The sequence below is a fragment of the Lathyrus oleraceus genome, chromosome 7, assembly GCF_024323335.1.
Source record: "Lathyrus oleraceus cultivar Zhongwan6 chromosome 7, CAAS_Psat_ZW6_1.0, whole genome shotgun sequence".
Taxonomy (NCBI): domain Eukaryota; kingdom Viridiplantae; phylum Streptophyta; class Magnoliopsida; order Fabales; family Fabaceae; genus Lathyrus; species Lathyrus oleraceus.
This window is the reverse complement of record NC_066585.1, coordinates 8712498-8718338: the sequence shown is the minus strand read 5'-3', so window position 1 is coordinate 8718338 and position 5841 is coordinate 8712498. Positions and strand designations below refer to the sequence as shown.

The following is a 5841-nucleotide window of genomic DNA, read 5'->3' as shown; positions in this document are numbered from 1 at the left end:
ACAGATTGCATTCGGCGGATTGGTGTCCTTGCGTTCCACATATCTCACAATTCGGCGAAACTGCGGCTACAGTATTCGGAGTTGTACACATATGTTCGACTCTAAGGGCCAACGCGTCCATTTTAGCCTGCATCATGTCTATAGAGCTTAGCTCATGTATTCCTCCTTGGGCTTCCTTCTTTTCCACTGTCGCTCGTTCTACTCCCCATGATTGATGGTTTTGGGCCATATCCTCGATAAGGGCACTAGCTTCAGGGTAAGGTTTATTCATCAGTGCGCCACCAGCGGCAGCGTCGATGGTCATCTTAGTGTTATAATGAAGTCCATTATAGAAGGTTTGGATGATTAGCCAATTCTCTAAGCCATGGTGTGGGCATGCTCTTAATAGTTCTTTATATCTCTCCCAGGCTTCGAACAACGACTCTCCTTGGAGTTGGGTAAATCTAGTTATAAGGTTTCGAAGAAGAGCGGTCTTACTTGGGGGAAAATATCTAGCAAGAAAAACTTTCCTAAGGTCATCCCAAGTTGTTATTGAATTGGGTGGAAGGGAATCTAACCATGATAGAGCTTTATCTCTGAGGGAAAAGGGAAATAATCTTAAGCGTATCGCCTCAGGAGAAGCTCCATTGGTTTTAAAGGTGTCTGCTAACTGAAGAAAGTTTTTTAAATGTTGGTTTGGGTTATCAGTAGCGAGACCTGAGAATTGTCTCTGTTGCACTAATTGCAGCAGGGATGGTTTAAGTTCAAAATTATTGGCTGGGATAACGGGGTTTACTATACTGGAACTAGGTTCCTCGTTTGATGGTTGGGCGAAGTCCTTAAGAGGTCTTCGGTTTTGTTCTTCGGCCATAGCTATCCTATTCCTATGGAAAAATAAACGTGCGCGAGCGTAACGTTCAGGTTCAGCTAGAGGGTCTACTAAACTTCCGGCACTGCGAGTCTTTCGCATTGACCGGTGGGTAACAACCTTAGTCTAAACGGTATAACTACAGGGTAATGAAATTTGACGAAATTGGTCCCCGGCAACGGCGCCAAAAACTTGATGCGTGTTTTTCGCAAGTGTACGAATCACGTCAAAGTAATATAAAAGATTATCGAATCCACAGAGACCAAGTGTCAATCTATCAAACCTGTTGTTATGGTGTGTATCTAAGGCAACTATTTTTAAGGGTTTTAATAAGGGTGCAATGGTAAATAAAATTATAATTTTAAATAATAAATAAAGACAGGCTCGAATGTAATTCATGCAATCAATGATAATCCAGTACTTGTTAGTGGAACTACTTATGGGCAATGTTTTCTCCTTTGAAAAGAACTAATTTAACAGGAACTGTCGCTTTCGCGTATTCAGAACCGAGTTGTACTCTCTAGTCAACCCCTCCTATTGTCACGGATAAAAAGGTGCGTACTGCGTTAGAGTAGTAAACCTATTTTTAAGAAATATAGTATCTTAACTAAGTTGAAAAGTATTTTAACCTGGACTTCTTAGCAAAAAGAGGTTCTTACGAACCAGAGTTTAAACTTCCTAACGCGTCCGAAAATCGTTTTAAAATCTCTTTTCTTTTTAATCTAAAATCTCCTAATAAACTAGACAAAGCGCTTTTGGCTGTTTTTGAAATAGTTAAAAACAATTACTTGAATTGAAAGATAAAATAGCCCTTAGGTGTTTCCACGAACAATTATACTGATTACTGGTTTAATTACGATCCTTACATTCTAACCTTTATAGAATTAGTTAGACATGATAAAGTAAATATTCTTTTTATAGTTTTTCATAAAAGTAATTTAAAGCGAGTGCGGATAATAAACAAAGTAAAGTGCGAGTGCAGGAAATAAACAACGTAAATGTGCGAGTGCAGGAAATAAACAACGTAAATGTGCGAGTGCAGGAAATAAACAACGTAAATGTGCGAGTGCAGGAAATAAACAACGTAAATGTGCGAGTGTAGGAAATAAACAAAAGTAAAATACGAACTTGAATTAAAATGGCGGCAGGATTAACTTCCTCCAGAGTGCTCCAAAAACTCGAACCACAGACAGATTACAGACTCGATCACTCGATTGCAGAGGCACCCCGATGTGGAATGGCAACTGCTTTATAACTGATATATGCCTAGAGAATTCTAATTCTGGATGAAGAAAAACGAAAATCTAAGGTCCTATTTATAGTAAAAACTGAAATCATGAAATGACAGGGACGCCCCTCCACTAAAAAGTGGAGGTTACTGATTTTGGCCTTGTGGCGCCCGCCACAGGCCTATGGCGCCCGCCATGGTCCCTACAGGGGATGATGGAGTGGGGATCGTGGGTCTTGACGGTTGAGGAGTGGTCTTGAGACGTGGCCACGTCATGGCTAACCCCATGGCGCCCGCCACGGTGGGTGCCGTAAGTGCAAAACGCTGAATTTCTAGGTTTTCGCCCGTTTTCACTCCTTTTTCGCTCCTTTTCCCGATTCAAGCTCCGATTATTATAAAAACCTGAAAACATAAGAAAACAAAGAAATAACAAAGCAAAACAACAATAAAAGCTAAGAATGCATGCGAAATCGGAGTCAGAAATACGGTGAATTTTAGTGTGATCAGCGGCTCTGTTGTTTTGTTTTCCCGTCAGTTTTTCGCGTAATGCGACAGCTGGCGACTCTGCTGGGGAAATAGAGAAGTTGACCTCTTGCTGGTCCATCTTCCCTAAGCGAGTCTCTCCTAGCGTTCTCTAGGTTAGGGTTTTGTTGCTTTTGCTGTTTCATTTATTGCATTCATTTATTTATTGTTTGCATTTATTGTTTGCATTTATGTTTGCATTCATTCATATTCATCTGTGCTGGCTGTGTTGTGTTGTCTCTCTGTTGGGGTGGGAGTTCTATGAGGTAAAAGGCCCAATACCCAGGCTATGAGTGAAATCTAGGAAACCTAGGAATAGAGTGATTCATGGGAAGCGGGTGGTATTGCGCCACTTAGCGGAACATTGATATCACGAGCAGTTCAGACTCTGATGGGGTATTATCGTTACATACTTCGGGTGTGTATATGATGATATTCTATAAAAGGGTTATTTATGTTGCGTTTCTTTCGACCTTACCCTGGCCTAGATGACACCCGTGAGTGGGGAGGGAATAATCATTATAACAGGTACAGTTGGTGACCAGTTGGTGACCGGTTGGTGACTTGTTGGTGACTTGTGGTTCTGATGGTGACTTGGTTCCTCAGATATGGGTCTCAGATGACTTGCAGATGACTTTGGGTTTCAGATGAATTTGTGGTTCCGAGTTCAAGCCGAAGCTTTGATCCTATGCTCAGAGATGCACAACCGGCCAGTCTTGTCTGCATCATTTGCATCATAGCATGTTTATTTTCAAAAAATATGCAATCAAAAAGAAAAAAAAGAAAAAGAAGAATGAAAAAGAAAAGAAAAAGAAAAAGCTAATCTCTGCATGCATATCATTTCTCAGGTATATTCCAGAGTCTATTCACTGATAGAGATGGCAATAGTCCCAGAGTTGAAGCGGAAGACTTGTTCCTACAGCTTTCACCGTGAGCCTTTGATGTCACTGATAGAGTTGAGCAACCTTGTGACCAGTGGTAATCAGAAGGGGTTTGTCGATCAGTATGGGGATATTCTGACGTTGTTGAGGATGGTAGTAGATCCAATGCCGTTGCAGACTCTTCTACAGTTCTACGACCCAAAGCTTCGTTGTTTCACTTTTCAGGATTATCAGTTGGCGCCTACTCTCGAGGAGTACTCCATTCTGCTGAATGTTCCTATCCGGTACCAGATTCCTTTCTTGGACGTGTCTAAGGAGGTTGATTTCGGAGTTGTCTCTAGAGCTCTCCATTTGGGTATCAAAGAAGTCAGTGATAGTTGGAAGTCCAGTGGGGATGTTGTGGGTTTGCCTTTGAAGATTCTGTTGAGAGTAGCTAGAGAAGAAGCAGAGAAGGGGAATTGGGAAGCTTTTCATGCTCAGTTAGCTGTCTTGATCTATGGAGTTGTCATGTTCCCGAGTATGCCCAACTTTGTGGACTTTGCTGCTGTCAATATCTTCATTGGAGGAAACCCGGTTCCTACTCTGTTAGCAGACACTTACTATGTTATTCACAGTAGGCATGGTAAGGGTGGGGCTATCATATGTTGTCTCCCACTTTTGCTCAGATGGTTCATGTCTCTCCTTCCAGTCAGTGGACCTTTTGTGGATGCTCAGAGCACTCACAAGTGGACTCAGAGGGTTATGTCTCTTACTTCATATGATATCAGATGGCAGACTTACCGGATGGATGTGCGGGATGTTATTATGAGTTGTGGAGCGTTTCGGAATGTGCCACTTGTAGGGACTAAGGGTTGCATCAATTATAACCCGGTTCTTTCTCTTCGCCAGTTGGGGTTCGTGATGAATGGAAGACCACTCGACGCTGAGATAGCTGAGAGTGTGTATTTTGAGAAGCGAAGTGACCCTGTTAGATTGGAGCAGATAGGAAGAGCTTGGAAGTCTATTGGTGTTAAGGATAGAGCTGTCTTAGGGAAGAAGTTTGCCATTGTTATGCCTGACTACACTGAGTGGGTCAAGAAGAGAGTGGAGACTTTGTTGTTGCCCTATGATAGGATGAAGCCTTTGCAAGTGCAACCACCTTTGATCCTTGATGAGAGTGTACCTGCTGAGCAGTACAAGCAAGCCCTGATGGAGAATCGCAGGTTGAAGGAGAAAGAGCAAGATGCCCAGATGGAGTTGTATCAAGCCAAAGCTGATAGGTTGAACCTATCTCATCAACTCAGAGACATCCAGAGTGTAGATGTTGGTGGAGGAAGGAGCAAGAAGAGATCTTATGAAGAGATGGAGAACTTGCTGAATGCAGAGCACCGAGAGTGTTTGAGATTGCAGAGAGCTGAGGCCAATTATCAGAAGAAGATCAGAGACTTGGAGAAGCAACTCAGAGACAAAGATATCCAGTTGAAGAAGGAAGTGGACTTGAGACATGCATCAGAGAGCCAACTCGGAGGAGAAGTTGTCGAGCTCAGAAGACAGTTGAAGGAGAAGATCACTCCATTGCCAGAATGTTCAGAGTGTGACCTGTTGATAGACCAGTGTCACTACTTGAAGACGCTCATTCCTGGAAGTCATTTGTCTTAGCTTGTATTCCTGATGTTTATGTTAAGAATCGCCCCCAGGCTTGTTGGGTGGGATTCTTTTGTTGTACTCTGGTTATTTGGATCTTTGTTGACTTGGTTGTATGATCCTGTTGCTCATATATAGATGAGATTGTTGGTTTCACTTTGTACTCATTGCTCTTGTGTATGATTGTTTCTGTGCTTTTGTGGTGTTCTTGCTGCAGGTTGCCATCTTTTGAAGATGAATTAGGCTCTTTGAATTCTTGAGAAACGAACATATCATGTGCATCATATGCATTAGCATCATACACATATCATCTTGCATAACAGGTGTTCTTGTTCGCGACTTCTCACTCTGGTTCCTGTGTCAGGCAGGATAGCTGATCGAAGACCGCATCGGTACTCAACCAGACTCAACCATTAAAGGAACATGGACCAGGTTCAAGAAGAACTAGCTAAGATGAGGGCAAACATGGCCCAGTTTATGACTATGATGCAGGGTGTTGTCCAAGGGCAAGAGGAGCTGCGTGCCTTAGCCCAAAGACAAGAAACCGTGATTCCGCAGTCTAACCGTGCTTCGCCAGTGGGCGTGCCTATTCATGAGAATGTTAATGCTATTGCTCCCGCCAACGACTATGTTGTGGGTGATGAGTTAAGGGGGATCAGAATCAACGGACAACCTCTTGCTGCAGAGACTGCCAATGCCAGAGCTACCCGGGCTCCTATTTGTCATCCGGCTCCGATTGT

The 5841-nt window shown here is 42.9% G+C and overlaps 1 non-coding gene across 1 annotated transcript; it reads left to right on the top strand.

Moving 5' to 3' along the window:
• Nucleotides 1–359: 359 nt before the first annotated feature.
• Nucleotides 360–466, top strand: LOC127109505 (small nucleolar RNA R71). Its single transcript, XR_007796783.1, has one exon. It is a non-coding gene; the product is annotated as a small nucleolar RNA R71 (small nucleolar RNA).
• The last annotated feature ends 5375 nt before the right edge of the window (nucleotides 467–5841 follow it).